This window comes from Pipistrellus kuhlii, unplaced genomic scaffold (assembly GCF_014108245.1).
Source record: "Pipistrellus kuhlii isolate mPipKuh1 unplaced genomic scaffold, mPipKuh1.p scaffold_m20_p_4, whole genome shotgun sequence".
Classification (NCBI taxonomy): Eukaryota; Metazoa; Chordata; class Mammalia; order Chiroptera; family Vespertilionidae; genus Pipistrellus; species Pipistrellus kuhlii.
The window spans coordinates 59,834,960-59,851,995 of record NW_023425540.1 but is presented as its reverse complement, the minus strand read 5'-3'; the positions used below and the strand labels follow the sequence as shown (position 1 = coordinate 59,851,995).

At 40.4% G+C, this 17,036-nt stretch overlaps 1 protein-coding gene across 4 annotated transcripts in view; it reads right to left on the bottom strand.

The window, feature by feature from the left end:
* Positions 1-17,036, bottom strand: part of KCNN2 (potassium calcium-activated channel subfamily N member 2) — a 328,634-nt gene that overhangs the window by 114,591 nt on the left and 197,007 nt on the right. The gene's annotated exons all lie outside the window — the stretch shown is intronic.

Here is a 17,036-nt window from a genome sequence, read left to right as displayed (position 1 = left end):
ACAAGTAGGTATTTTTAAATTTCAAATATGAAATAGTATAAGCAAAAAATGTTAGGTTTTAGTGTCCGGGATCTAACTTAGGTTCCATGTCATAAAAAAAGAAGGGAGAAAGAGTAAAAAGAAAAAAGGAGGGAAGGAATGAATGAAAGAAGAGGAAGGAAGGAAGCAAACATGTGCAGAAGGGCAGGAGAAAGAGAAGACTGATGGCCTGACAGTTCATAAAATCTTCACACTCACCATTTTTAACAAGGAACGGGTCACATATCTGCTTAGCTTTCCTGTTAGAAGGTAGAGCATTTCACCACACCGAACTCATTCCATGTTTACTAAAGTAAACTTCCTAAGAAAGGGACAAATCTACACATGCAGAATTAATATGACAGTTTCCTTAATGATTACTAGTATTTTTAAATATATATGTATTTTATTTCAGAGAGGAAGGATGAGGGAGAGAGAGAGACCAAGCCCACACTTAGGACCAAGCCCACAACCTGGGCATGTACCCTGACCAGGAACAGAATCATGAGCTCTTGGTTCATAGGTTGACACTCAACCTCTGAGTCAAGCCTGTCGGGCAATGATTAGTTTTTAAGTTGAGTACCTTTCTTACTCAAAGATTCATAGTGTATACCCATAAAGAAGTTAAGGTAAATTATATGTTTACAGTAACAGAAAAGAGACAGACAAGTGGCCACTCACTTCTCCCGCCTATACCCATGGTACATACAATTAATCAATCAAAGTCCTTGCCAGTATAGCCCTTCTGTGGTCTAAAAATCATTATCAATGCTACACTATAGTCAATTCCAAGTCTCCTATGAAATAAATATTTCCTTGGACTACCTAGCCACCTGGTTTGGTTGAGTATATTGCTTCACTAGGGAAATATGTGAAGGTAAATGTTGTCAGACCTGAATGAGGGGTTGAGGTGGGAATTCCAGAGTGGAGCACTGTTATGGCACTGACTTTAATGCTGTGCAAATTTTATTAGTCAGTAGCATTCTTTCCCATCCTCTACTTCCCCTTCATGGATAATTGAGTATTGGCTTCCATGCTTTCACTTGCAGCTCTTTCTGAACAACTTCCGGAGACATATGAAAAAGACTAAATAAGACATATTTTATCAAAGGATTAATTATGGATATAGATTGTTCTACCACAATCTCCTTAATCAATTATTGTGAGTTAAAGGTAACACAATGCAAAATTCAGAGGAAACCATCTCCTTCATATATATTAAAGTGAACCCAAGGTTTGAATATCATAGCTTTTCAGGAAGCCATTACTTCACTTTATATTGTAACTGACAAGGGAAATTGTACTTTTCTGATATATTCCAGTTAAGATTATACCTAACAGTAAAGGCCATGTTGCAAAAAGAAAAGAACCTTTGAGGTCATAGATTTGAATTTAACTCTCAGTTTTACTATTCACTAGCTGAATAAGAATTATAATCTACGTTAAAGGAGACAATGTGTATAAATAGACTTAGCACATTGCCAGTCCACAACAGATACATGACACTTAATGGTTATTTTAATACATATTTAGTTACTTGCCTTTCCAAAGAATAAAGCAGGTGGCTAACAAGCCCTGACTTCTCTTTTACATTGCTCAACTAGTTTCCACATTAATTACATTGCTGGTCTTCTCTTCCTTTCCCAAGTCCACTGAGAAGCATTATGTGCTTCTTAGTACGTCTTCCAGTATGTCCCCTTTGCCTGACCTTCTCTTTTAAGGACATAGTTATCCTCAGGCAGTCAATATTTTTAGCATATTCCTTAAGAAATATCACTTTCATCTCAATGTTGTCTTTGTCACCACACCTAATTTTTAGATATTCCCTAAATACCATAGGAACGGGAGAGTAATAAGAAAATACAGGGTCTTCCCCACTGTAGCCTACAGGCTCAAATTCAGGAACCAGAGATTTAGACTAAGAAAACCTGACCAAAGTCTTCTGAAAATTGCACAAAACCTAGCTTAACAGTTCTCACACTAACAGTCATAGATTGGTTATTACAGTTATGGGCAAATTAGCAAACACTTTTATAAGAGACACATTGTTCCTATTAACTTTATCTTCTATACTCAAGAAGGTTCACATACTCACAAAAAGTTCACTCAAACAGTCTTTAAACCCGGAACATGATATTAAACACAAACAGTCCAGAGAAAAGTTCTCAACAGGACTAGGTCCCATCACATGGGTTTAACACAGGCAAGTTGCTAATCCTGGGAGTGGCTGATGTCCAGGGATGACAAAAGGCTGCACAAATGGACAAGAGAAGCACTGAGCCCTGGGAGGGAGGGGAATTCTTGCCCAGGTTGTATTCTTTTTTTCTGTGCTAACATGCATAGAAAGAGGTGTCTAAGTCAAATCCCTCAAAACAGAGTAACTGGAGTCTCCTAATGTTATCACCTGGACACAGAGAACATAAATGCCAACACATGAATAAACATGACTACAGATTTACTATTTCCCTCAGAGGCAGCAATGACCTCATGCAGATACCTATATATCAAACCATTGTATCTCAGGTTCAGTATACACTGCCAACAACAATTGGCTTTATTTACTAACCTCAGAAATGGCTATCATAGAAAGGATCAGGGGTACCAGCGAACTTGGAGATATTATGGATCTATAGGTGGTCACCTATTAAGACTAACTGAAAAGCTATAAAACCCACTGTAACAACCACGGAAGCCAGGACTGCACTGCAGATTATTAATAAAGTAAAACAAGGAGAAAACATAGGCCCTGGCCATCTAAGTTGCTACCAACTGTGCAACCATTTTCAGCCTATTTTTGAGCCATGATTAAAACATGGGAAAAGTCATATACATGAGTGAACATTAAACTCATGGCTCATCTAATAATAGGATGATGATTTATCATTCTCTCACAGGTACAATTATCTAAATCCATGAATATTATCATATTCTTCCAGGTTAAAAAAAAAAAGGAAATTGTACAATCAAAAGGTAGGTCACCCACCCAACCCTTAATACCCAGCTCAGTCCTGGCACTGTCAGAAAGAAAATATGGACAGGAGAACAGGGCTTATTCCTGCCATGGCCCCTCCACTGGTAAATTCCATAGGGTGAAGGATGGCAGCATAGAGTGGTGCAGCTAGTGATGCTGCTTGGGGACAAAAAGATGTGTAATGGCCCTTGAGAAAGAATATCCACAGAAAATAACTCCAGGAGTCTGACATAAGTATACAGAATGGCAATAACTACAAACATCAATCAGAAAAGGAAGAGATTAAGTGCTTGAAGTAATCAGGTGGAGAAGGTGGTGGTTGAGATTAGCTGAAAAGGGTAGAGAGTATTTCCTATGGATCAAGAAGTAGACGGGACAAGCACAGTGGGAGACATTGTCGCGATCATCTTGCAGCAAATAAGGGAGGCTCTACCATCAGACAGAAGTGTTGGAAGCCAACCTACAGCCTACCAGAGCCACTTGCATCACAACCCCCTCCTGAAATGATCAGTGCTGCATTAGCATACACTGTTGTGTCTGGATCGATTGATTTTCACCATTTCTTTCAGCCAAATCTACAAAATTTGTCTCTTTTGCTAGAGCTATGAAGATTAGTAGCAAATGCACTACCATAACTATAACCAATGATACCTAACTGTACTTTCACTCATTTTAATATCTAGATTTAATAATTTAAAGTCGGGCTGAATTACAGATAGTGAAAGCTAAATCTCTTTAGTGATAGAGAAATTATGGTAGAAAAATACAACAGCAGAAAGAGCTTATGCTAAGATAAGGCACATTAATTAAACTACTGTCTGTGTTAGATTGCTATACCATCTTCACTAAGACAACTTGTTTTACACACATGGTCAGTTATCTTTCAGTACACCGAGAAGGAGGAGTAGCAATGGCTGTCCCCATTTGACAAATAAAGACATGGGGACTGTTAAGATGACAACTTCAGCCAAAACTGATTTGGCTCAGTGGATAGAGCATCGTACTGTGGACTAAAGGGTCCCAGGTTCGATTATGGTCAAGGGCATGTGCATTGGTTGAGGGCACATCCTTGGTAGGGGGTGTGCATGAGGCAGCTGGTCGATGTTTCTCTCTCATGGATGTTTCTAGCTTTCTGTCCTGCTACCTTCCTCTCTATAAAAAATCAATAAAATACATTTTTTTAAAAGATGATTACTTCAGTTTACTGTCACAGAGATAGATGGCAGCAAGATGTAGGAACCCCAGATGTATCCACTTCAGGTCTGTTCACTGGACTGCTCAGCCCTGGGAATGTTCAGTAGAACCAGAGATGACATCTGCCCTCAGGGAGCTGACAACTGAGGTGGGAGTCAGCCTAAATAATGCTATTGTAATAATGGTCTTCATTAATGAACCTCAAAGGCCATATGCTGTACCAAGCACACCACCATTCTCTCCCCCCTTATCTGCCCCCCAAAATCATTGTGCAGTCATAACAGAACCCCATGATCCTTATTCCCAACTACGTGAAAAAAAACTGAGGATCACAGAGGTCATGATTAATAATGGCTAATGCAATAAAGATAAGAATAATCACACCATCTGTGTGATCACCATGTGCTCAGCACTGGTCTAAGCATATAATCTCAGTATAATATCATAGTTACCTCATGAGATAGGCCCGATTCTCCCCATGCCCCATTTTACAGATGAGAAACTGTAAAGTTGAGAGCTGTAACTAGGTTGCCAGAAGTCATTAGTAGGAAGTTAGGAAAACCTGGGTTTGAATTAAGATCCATTTCATGCCAAGGCTCTTTACCACTATGTGAAACTATCAGGCAGCCAGGAAAAGAAGAAGAGCAGCTAAGTCCAACTGAGTGAGGTGGCCGGCAGGGAAAGCTGCCAGGCAGAGATGTCTCTGAAATGCAATTTTCATGCAGCAGCAGAATTTGGACAAATAAAGGGGGAAAGGTATTCTAGACATGGAATACTGAACTACTTGGGGAACTGCAAGAAGTTCAGTATTGCTAGAGCAGAAGTGGCATATTAGGGGATATGACCAGAGCTGAGAGGGGTGGACAGGCAGACAGGGCCAGATCATGAGAAGTGTGTTGTGAATCACCTACATTAAAGAAGGTCACCCTGACAACAACAGATGGCCATGGAATCACTTCAGAAGTGATGTGACAGAATTAGATTTATGTTTCGGTAGGTATTCTTGCAGCAGTGGGAGGATGGGCCACCAGAAAGATGTGAGGAGAGGAAGAGGGGGAAAGAAGAAGACTGTTAAACTGGAAGCATGGATAATACATTCATACACATTAAAAACGACAAGGGTAAAAACCAAAGCAAAAATTCCCAAAGGGGTTTTGCCTGCTCCTCTTAGAACATTCTAGAAGGAACAGTGTTTACTTACAGTTATAATTTATTGTGCATTAGAAAATATATGCAATTATACTAAAACCCATAATATTACAAGTATTGTTACTTAAAATGAGGTTTAAAAAAGTTGAATTAAAGAAAATACTAAATATAGTATAAAATAACATAAATATTAAAATATAACATATGTTATAGCATAACATTATAACATCTTTTAAATAAATGTGATATAAACATATATTTTATATATTAAACATTATACAATACAATCTATAATTATATTAGATATTATATTATACTATAACTAGTAGCTCTGTGCATGAATTGGTGTGCCAATAGCTCTGTGCGAGGCCTGGCAGCTCTGCACCTGCTGCCCAGAGGCTCTCCATAGTCCAGAGGGCCAAAGCAGGCCACTTGCTTCATCACTGCATCAACAAAGCAAGCATTCCACCAGGCTGTTTACACTGCCCACTCTCAGTGGCTGCTGAAGGGACTGGGGTGCCGCCATATTTGTGATGGAGTGATGGTTAATTTACATATTGCCCTTTTATTAGCTAGGATAGTGTATATATAATCTATATATATAAAAACCTAAGCTATTGGACAATTGGCCAGTAGCTATGATGCACACTGACATCAGGGGTCAGATGCTCAACACAGGAGTGGAAACCACAGGCAAGGAAGGATGGAACAGACTTATGAATCTTGGTGGGAAGGGGGAGGGCAGGAAGAGATTAACCAAAGATATATGCATACTGGAGGCCGAGTGCATGAATCCCTCTACTGGTCTGTACCCTCTCACAATCTGGGACCTCTCAGAGGATGTCAGAGAGCCAGTTTTGACCCGATCCCCATAGACCAGGTTGAGGGACCCCACTGGTATACTAACCCATGCACCGGGCCTCTAGTATATTATATTGTCACAATACATAAGTATATATTATATATGTCTTAATATATAATATGTACAATATATGTAAATATAGTTACATATTACATATTGCATATTATCTTATCACAATATATGATATAGCATATAATATGGCATAATCTGCACTAATAAAAGAGAAAGATGCAAATTGACTGTACTTTCACAACACCCACCAGCCAATCAGGAGTGAGTATGCAAATTAACCCAACAAAGATGCCAGGATAATTTGTATATGCAGGTGCCAAGTGGCTAGGGGCAGGGCGGGACACAGGAGGTAGACACACCTCCCCAACCACTCTGAGCAGCATGGGAAGGTGGGGTTGGAGCAGAAAGAGGTGGCTCTGGTGCCAGAGTGGAAAGAGGTGGCTCCAAGGCTGGAGTGGAAAGGCAGTGCCGGCAGCCAAGGAAAGGTAGGCCATTCTTGCATGAAACTTCATGCATCGGGCTTCTAGTATAAAATATAATTAAATATAGATATAGTAGACATTATAGGAGGACCTGGGAAAAGTCAAAGTTCAGAAATGCAAAACTAAGGCATTTGAGAATGTTGCCAGGAAGCAGAGGTAATACCTGTAGGACCCAGTGATTCTGGGGGAGGGGAGGTGTTGAAGGAATAAGGAGGGGAGATGAGTGGGAGAGAGGAAAAGAGCAAGCTTCCTCACTGGGGCCCTTGGTGGATAGCAGAGCTGGAGTCCTTTGCTAAGAGAACATCTGAAAGAGGTTGAGGAGGGGCCTGGGGTAATGGAGAGGGCCTACGGGACTTCTAAGGGGCATTGTCCATGAGGCAGCTGAGAGTGAGTGGATATTATTTATATAAAACAGAATTTTAATCGGTATTTTAATAAATAAGTAAATTAATAAATTATACACACTGTCAGAATTCCAGACCTACAAAAAAACAACACTCTACTACTTCTCAACTTAATTCGTGATTTTTTTAAAATGAAAAGTTATGGAATTAGAGAACAGTCAACTATAAAACACTTTCTTCAAAATATGAAACAAATGAGCCCTGCTTCCTGATGGAGGCCAGCCACACCAACAGTGTCATGAGACTGTACGGCACACCCAGACTAATTTTCCTGAGACTCAGTTACAGAACACAAAGCGTCCTAGATGATCAGACTCTTGTCACTGGCCTCCCCCAGAACACCCTGAGCCCCCTGGTTCCCACTTAGACTCCCAATGAAAGTAGTTCCTACTACAGCCATGCTACTCCCACGGGATGACATAAATCTAATTCCAACAGGCCATTTTACCACAGACCCAGAAGCGCAAGCTCCTTCAGGGAGACTGAGGATTGTGGTCATAGCAGAAATCTTCTCTTCCCAGGCTGCCAGCAGGTCTGCCTGAACCTCCACAAAACACATACCTTAGTAAGACTAAAATCAGAGCACAGAATAAAAATTACTTTTCATGCAAAGGCAGAAGAAACATTTTTGTGCCTCTTTCTCCCTGCCTTTCTGCACCATCCTGGGCTCTAACTAAAGGGTCAGCAAACTTTTTCAATAAAGCATCAGAATAGACACTTTTTACTTTGTAGGCCACGTGGTCTCTGGTGCAACTACTCAGCTCTGCTATAGCAGCAAATGCCGAAACAGACAATATGTAAACAGGCATGACAATGTTCCAATAAAACGTTATTTGTAAACACAGGCAGGCTAGATTTTCCCAGGAGACCAGGTATGGCCAGTGGGCTCCAGTTTGCCATGCCTTTGCTGGAACTAATCAAGTATCAGCCTTTTCTGCCCAATTTGTGTCTCTCCAGAACTTGGCCCAGCTACCTTGGAATACAGGGCATTGTTACCCCCCACCTCCCTACCATGAGATCCTCCTACACGCTAGGCTCTGCTTCCCTGCGAGGGCTACAGTATTTACTTATTAACAATAATGATGAAGGCGTTAACGTTTACTGAATGTGCCATGTATAATGTGCCAGGGGTCATGCGAGGTTATTCATAAACCCTGTCTCATTGAATCCTCCAAACAATCTACTGAGATCGGTATAGTAGTTCTCATCTCCACTGTACTGATATAGATAGTGAGGCTGAGAGGGATAACATTTTTTTCCCATGGTCCCCTGGGGGAAGCTGAGCTCTAACCCCAATCTGTCTAGATCCAGAGCCAGAGTTCTTAACTGTCCCCTGGCTGCTTCCCAGAAGCACATGTGCCTGAACAGACAGAAGGTGTATCTGTCCAATGACTCGTCCTACCCTGTCCTCTGGGGGGCTATCCTTTGTGCTGCCTCCCACACCCTGCTGGACAGGGACCGGCCCCACCAGATGGCACCCATTGCCTCCAGGCTGTGGCTCTTCCACTTTTCACACCGTTTTCCCACTCAACATAAATACAAGTGCCAAATACTGTCCACCAGGACCAGCCAACATGATGTGTGTGCCTATTTGTCCTCCCTCCAGCAACAGAGACGCACCCAAGGGTATCAGAGAGCTTCATGTATCCTCGGCGTGTCCCTCGGGATCAGAGTCAGCTAGGGAATCCTGACGTGGCTAGCAATCTCAGAACACAGCGTGTGTTTCCCCAAACTATTGTATTCCCAACTGAACCTAAGGCTGGGGCGCTAAGAGCAATGGGCTATGGAAACACACCCAGAAGGAACCTCAGAGAATGCTGTGTAGGGAGGGCCCTCCTTAGAAAAAAGGATCCAATAGGCACATTTACGTATTAAAACAAAGTCAGTGCAATGATTTTGAAATCCTGCTCTTATCTTGCTGGTAAATAGGACCAGATTTGTTGTGCTTTGTTGTAATTTCCCCCATTGTGTTTAAGAAAAAAAGGGTAAAAATCAATTGTTTTAATCCTACTGTGAAGGTACAGGTCATCATTATACCAATAGAGGAGAAAGGAATGAGAGAAAATGAGGGAAAATTTGTACTCAGCCTGGGAATCACCTTGGTGTCTGAGCTAATCACCTCTACCCCCTCCGGCCTCTCAATCCTATTCCCTTGTATTTGCTGGATAGGTTCCCATGTGGGAGCATGTCATAATTCATGTCTTGAAGATGAGCCTTCATCCCACCCTCCAGCCCACTGAACATCATGTTATGTGCATTCCTGCACAGTGGTGCAGAGAAGACTGCTTGTTGCTGGGCAAATGGTGCAGTGCAAGTGCTTACCCACTGAATATGCTGTGTGGTTTCCATGCAAGAGGTTCTGACATGGGCTTGTGGGACTAAGTCCTTAACACATGTTCGCTTTCCTTCTGTGGCCAGTTGTGTGTGTGTGTGTGAGAGAGAGAGAGAGACAGAGAGAGAGAGAGAGATTGACAGAGAGAGAGACAGAGAGACAAACACAGAGAGAGAGAGACAGAGAGAGATGCACTTGATGGATACATTATTTTGAAATAGCTGCCACTGAAGCAGTCTGTGTACACGGTATCAGACTTAGACAGTGACTGTGACAGCGCGTGGGAAGGATCTTCATCGCCCAATGCAAGGAACGCCCAAGGGACAGATTCCCAGATATGAAGCAGAATGTGGCCAACACACAGTCACTAAAGAGTAGGGATAGTTGTCCAAAGGATAAAAAAGATGGTGCAAGATAAATGTACTGAAGGAAGAAAAGAACACAGATTGAGATGGTTTTTTTTTCTTTCTTGTTTGTTTTTTTTTTTCTTAATGATATGAAAAATCTATACAAGCCAATGAATTCCAAATCAAGGAAATTTTTTTAAAAAGTAGTTTTCAATCCTAATTAGTGTTGCTGCTTCCTGCCCTGCCTTAAAACAGGCATATTGGATACTTCTCTTTGTAGCACTACAGTTTAATTTTTGAAAGTCTGACCAAATGCATTTTCACTAAGTATCCTATTTGACATTGGCAAATAGAAACAAATTGTGGAGATCTTAACTGAAAGACTAATGCAAAATGTATAATGCTATTCAAACTATTTTTGAGAGAGAGAGGGAGGGAGGGAGGGAGGGAGGGAGGGAGGGAGGGAGGGAGGGAGGGAGAGAGAGAGAGAGAGAGAGAGAGAGAGAGAGAGAGAGAGAGAGAGAGAGAGAGAGAGAAGTCCTAAACATGGACAACGGTGTAGTGATTGGAGGTAGGGGCGAAGATGTGTTGGGATGGAGGAGCAGAGGTGGAAGAGGGCATAGAGGGATAAATGGTGATGGAAAAGTAAATATACATAAAAAACAGCATTATAATTTTGCAATATTACTCATGGGTTTAGATAGCAAACTAATAGCATATTTAACTAAATAAATCTATCTTAAGCCATTCTTACTCCCAAGGACAGATATAAGAACATTTCCTAAGTATGGGAGGATTCGCCAATATGAATATTGACCTATGTCAAGTTTCTAAAAATCAAGACTCAGTCTAAAATTCTTGTAACTAAACCCACATAAACTGAACTGTTATCTGCCAATAGCTTTGCATATAGCTAGAAGTACTAGATGTGCCTTTGAAAAAGCATGAGGTGACTATTATAAATCACACAGCCATTACTTTTATATCGAATTATACACAAGCACTTCAATAAATATTCAGCTTAATTATTATTTTTTAATGTTTAAAAAAAATCCATGACCTTAATGTTAAATCCAATACCAGGATTTAATGTCCTTTAGCCACTCAATAAAAAATTAAACAATTTAAAAATGAGTACCCACATTTCTTTTAACCCTCATGACAATAGCCACTATTCTCAGAAAAGCACTATCAAAGGTGAAAATCAAGAAAAGAGCATTATAGTACCTGATGCTTCCTTCCCAGAATTCAGTATGTTTCTGTTGAAACTAATCTCCAAATACTGCTTAGAATCTCCTGGGAAGACCAAAACTTCCTGGTAGAAAGAAGACCACCTCAGTGACCAAGCAATAAAGCCTACGTATCTAAATATCAATAGTCAGGTTGCTTGGAAACAGCCCCATCATAACAACTGTTGGAGAACTATTATAGATAAGTACATAATTGGATAAAAATACTCAGAATATTTAAGAGTGCAAAGGACAAATTACTGATGTAGAATATTGGCTGTTAAAACTGATATGTTACAATGGTTCAGTTCAAAGTTTGTGATGTCTAAATCCCAATATGTTTTATGAACTCAAAAAGCCAAGTCCAAAACTCACACAACAATAACAAAAAGAGAGGCTGGCATAGGACTCATTCAACTAGTGAAATGAAAACAAAAAAGAGGATGCAAGCTCTCTATAAAAAATATAGTCACTGGCCCAAGAATACTTTGAGATGTAACTTGTCATGTTAACACATAAAAATTCTTCTCAATTCTTTCAGACCTGTTCTTCAAGCACTGTGGTTGGGGTGGTGGCATATGAAACAAAACTCTTACCAGATATAAACCTCGTCCAGAAAAAAAAATATTTCAATATCCTATAGGCTTACTGTCAATAACAAGCTCTTGTCTTTGGCTTGAATACCAGAGGTTGAATACCAGAATTTTCCATTATCCAAATGATTCCTTTGCTTACATTTCAGAGTGCCTCACGTAAGCCCTTTAAGTCACCAACGACCTAATTAGTGATGAGGAGATGCTGTCAGCCTTACCGCCAGCAGGAAGCCACACCTAGGTAGGTTTATAGGGGAAATGGCTATTTTGGTAAGAACTGTTAGTCATAACATCATAGTTCTGTAACAATAGTTTACAGACCTGAAACACCCAGAATGAACATTTATGTCTTCAGATAGCCAATTTGTCTAAGGAAGTAACTCAGTTTAAGAAAATGGCTATCCTTATTACAGATCAAAGCTTTTATTTTTACCCCAAAAAGAACACACACAAATGCACAGTCTAGATTATTAATAAACTAATGGTCACTGTTCAAATGCCCACTTTATCTTTTTGATCCCTCTCGTAAGACTTGTAAAAAGAAAAAATCATTACTACTAGTATTTCCCAAAGACCAGAGAGGCTGGGCTACAATTCTTCCCCTTCCATCCCAGTTAACCCCAAAAGAGCTAAAAATACAGCAGCTGACATGTACATAGCCATCACCACATGTCAATCAGTGTTCTAGGTACATTTTGTGTGTGTGTGTGTGTGTGTGTGTGTGCGCGCGCGTGTGCACACACGCGTACGTGCGTGTGTATATGTATACATACACACTCAATTCTCATAGCAACTCAATGAAAAAGGTTCTCTATACTTCCCATTTTATAGACAAGGAAATTGAAGGACAGAGAGACTAAGTAACTTGCCCAAGGTCACACAGCTAATTAGTGGCAAAGCTGGGAAAGAGCCCAGACCCAGTGGTTCCAGAGGCAGTGCACAAGGCCATGAGGCTATGCTGCAGAAAACCTTCAACAGCTCAGAGGAGAGTCTGATTGCTCTGCTCAGCAGGAAAGTTTTAGACAAACATGTCAGAAATTATAGTTTTTACAGCTTCTATAATAAAAAGGTTTGGGAACATTTGGGGACAAAGTTATCTTCCAAAACTGCTTTCACACTGTTTCTACATAAACTTTATTAAAAATGAATAGATCCTCTTTTACCAATCTGGTTAGGCAATACTGAGAAACCAAGGTGATGGAGAAATAGAAAGGTAGAGAAGACTACCCAGACTTACAAAGTACTCAAAATACTAACGTAGGTAATTTATTAAAATACTAATTAATTATTAAAATACTAATACTAGGTAAATTAGACTTAGACATTCCAGGAAATACCACATCTGGCATTTAATGAACTTGTCTGTAAGTGCTTTAAAAATGAAAGGAGTAATATAAACTTTGGGAAGGACAATTTGACAAACTATCATTTTGTCTTAAATAATATCCTTTAACTCAGGAATTTCTTGCTTGGCAACTTATCCTTAGGAAATAATCAGATATTCTCACAAAAGTTCATCTGTAAAAGTAATTTTAAATAGGTTCTTTCTAATTTTTCGTAAGGCTAAAAATAAGGAAATAATTAAGTTGATTACATCTATATGATGGGGGGAAGTGGGAGCTACTGAGAATGTTTAATAGCATGGGGAAATTAATACAAAGTTACATGAAAAGAAGACCAAATTTCTTATACAGGTATATTGCAAATACTATGACCATATACTTTATATAAAGCATTATAACATAAATAATAATTACCTCTGGGTGGTGGGATTAAACTAACATATTCTTTTTTAAATATTTTCTATGTTTTATAGATTTTCTAACTTGAATAGTTATGAAATTTATAATCTGGAGAGAAAAACAAAAATTTTAAGAGGAAAGGCATGTAGTCATAAAGCCTGCATTGCATGGGTCTTGTTTCCTTTTTGGATATCATTAACAGATGACAAGTTTGCCTTTCACAGAGAACGTGAGGATTTCAGCAAGGAATGGAATAGTCCTCATGACACTCTGGTGAGAAATGTAGATTGGCTGGCAGTCCGGGTTCACAGAGTTGTTATTACTTAAAAGGCTGTATTAAGTATCATAGATGAGCGGGCCTCAACGATGGGGAAAGTCTTGCTGAGTTCTGACTGTGGCTCATGCACACCATCATTTTTCAAGCTCGTGGTTAGCGTAAAGCTAGGGAGAAGAGTTAAATGTGTCATTGGCAGATGTGCAAAGCAGGTAGCAGATACTAATGTTGACTCTGTTTCTGAAATGGAACTTAACACTAATTTGAAACCTTGGGTCTTACCAATCCTGAGTCTAGCCAATCCACACACAGCATTTTCCAAAACTAAAAAAGTGTTTGTCAAGTCAACATCAAAATTAGGACTCAAATAATTCTGACAGGACGAAACCTTGGTCTGAAACCAAGATGCTATTTAACAAGGTTAATAAACATAAAACAAACATTCAGTTCAATTACAGTTTTACAAGTGTTACTTGGCAACAGTTCCTATGAAGCAATGACCATTCTAGACTGATAACAGTCAATATCAGGGAGCATCTCTAATGAAGGGGAAGTAAGAAGCCCCTGGGCATGTGGGAGTCCTGGGCACATTTCTGACCTTCTTCTCTAAAGAGGGAATTCAACAAGACAGAGGAAGCCAGAAGAATGTGACTGGGGACATTCTATGTCTGATGAGGAATATTCAAAGAAACTGGGACTATTTAATTAGGAAAACATTAAAAGGGACTTGCCCAATGTTTAAATGTTTGCTCTGTGATTCTGTAAAAAAGGGGAATCATTTTTTTTTCTTTTACACTGGAAATTACAGTCTGTCTTCTGTCTCTGTCATTCGACTGAAACAGCTAATCAAGGACAGCAATGACCTTCAACTTTCCAACATCAAAAGGCACTTGTGAGCCCCTTAGAGACAGAATGTCACAGTATTCCATACACAGCACTGTGCCTCCTCACAACACTTCCCATCTCCACCTCTGGTTCAGTTCACTGTTATCTCTCTTTCCTAGTTCTTCCTTTACTCAACCTCTAGATGTCAGAGGTTGATTGGCTGTCGACCTTCTCATCTTTCTATTCTCTCTCAGCAATTCTATTAATTCCTGTGGGTTTAAATAGTCTCTGTGTTCATTACTCCCAAACTTAAATTTCCACTACAGACCTTTCCTCTGAACTCTAGTTTCTCTTGTAAAGTCAGAGGCATTTCAAATGTATTCTGCCAAAACATATTTCTGATTCCATGTCCTACCCTTCAGTTTGAGTTTTCCCCTCTTGACACCATACACTCGATTGCTCCAACCAGAACCCTGGGAATCATCTTTGTAGAGTCCCTTGCTCTTAGTTGTCACATCCAATCCACTGGGAAGTTCATTCTAATGCCCATATAGATCTCAGATCTGACCACTTCTCTCACCTCCACTACTGCTACGAAGCCAGGTCATCATCTTTCACTGTGACATGACTTGCCAAGGGCCTCCTAATTGTCTCCAGATCAATCTCCTCAGAACATGAACAAAAGGTCTGGTTAAACGTAAGTTGAATCATGACTCTCCCATGCTTTAAGTGTTTCCGTGACTTCCCCACTGCACTTTGAAACAAATCCAAAAATCCTTACCGTGCCCTGTGACCTTCAAAGCAGAAAAGAAAATCCTCCCTCTCCCACCCCATCCAGGACCATTTTCCCAGTGCTGGCCACACCGGTTTGCTGCCATGTGTTTGGGCACAGTAAATTCAGTCGCCAGGCCTTTGCACGGACTGTTCCCACAGATCCTGCCAAGTTAGCTATTTCTTACCCTTTATGTCTCCGTTTAAAAGTCACTGCCTTAGGGAGTGTTCCACTGATCATCAACTTTGCACCCCCAATTATTTTCAGTCTCAGCCCTTATACCTCCTTCACGGCACTTATCAGAACTAATAAGGAGTTTGTTTCTCTACTTTACTTGTGTTTCCTTAACCCCACCAGCTTGCAATGTCAGTTGCAAGAGGAAATGGACTTATCTGCCTTATCACTACTCTATGTGCAGAGCTCAAAAACTGTTTAGACTTTGTCTCAACCTAAGAAAAATCTTCCTAAACCTAAGAGCTGTCTGGCAACAGGACAGCCCTGTACAGATGAACTGACAATCCTGGGAAGAGGGTTCAAGCTGAAAGTGGGCAACCACTTTTATCAAAGTTAACATAAAGGGAGTTCCCATGCTGGGTGAGAACTGGGCCAGATAACAATTCAGGTCCCCTCCACGCAGTTACTAGTTTTATTAATAGAATGCTTAGGGAATTTCAGATTAAGAATATACCTTTAAAGTAGCAAACATCAAATTATTTCCTCATGAGCAAAACTTCCCTCTAAAATGGCCCCATTAGTCTAGCTGGTGTGGTTGAGCATCAATCTCTGAACCAGGAGGTCACAGCTGGATTCCCAGTCAGGGCACATGCTCAGGTTTCAGGCTTGATCCCCAGTGGGGGACTTGCAGGAGGCAGCCCATCCATGATTCTCTCTTAGCATTGACGTGTCTATTTCTCTCTCCCTCTCCATTCCTCACTGAAATCAATAAAAATATATTTAATGGCCCCATTAGACACCTCTACCCTGATGAAAAGTAACTCCCCCGAAGTTAAACCAGTGCCAGCTCCCTCTGTGTGCCCTGCCAGATGTGGCTGGGACAATAACAGCCCACGGGGCCCTTCTTCCCAAGCTGTACAGAATGTGGCCCAGAAACAACTTGGCAGATGAAGCAAACCCACTTGCGGTAAACCCAAAGTTCCACTCTTCATTCATTTGTGATGCTGCTCTGTAAACACACCAGGATCGTTTTATTTAGCGGCACACCCATTAATAATGCAGAGATCTTTGCACAGACAAGCGGAGAAAATTAGTCTCGAGTGATTTCGTTACGACAGTCTACACTGAGTCAAAGGGACTGAGAGTCTCATTACAACTGATGTAGAAGTTGCTGGCAATACAGATTATTACACAGCAGAGCAATGCATGCAAGTGTTCCACTCTCTCTTTTGGAGTCTTACTGTCCCCCCAGAAATTCTCATCTCCCTCGCAGATAAAGCAGAGACGTAAAGACCATTCTAGGATCGTTCCTTTTGGGTTTTTGGTTTCCTTCATCTTCACCAACCTCCTCCAAGTTGTGGGGTTCCTTTTTAAGTAAATTAAAATTTGGAGAGCATTTTATTCTGATGGCAACTTTACGATGATTGTTCTATTTACCAGGTTAGACAATGCACCACTAGATCTTAAGGAATGTTGCAAATAAGCCTATGAGGCCATGCACTTTGTCCTTAAATAATTTTCTCCAAAAAGTTTTTCAGGAAGGCAGAAAACATTTTAGAAGCCGAAGATATTTAAAATCCTGTTTTGTAACATCCAGAGTTAGCCATGCTATAGAAAATAGGCAACATCAACTTTGAGACCCTTTTTGAAGGGCTG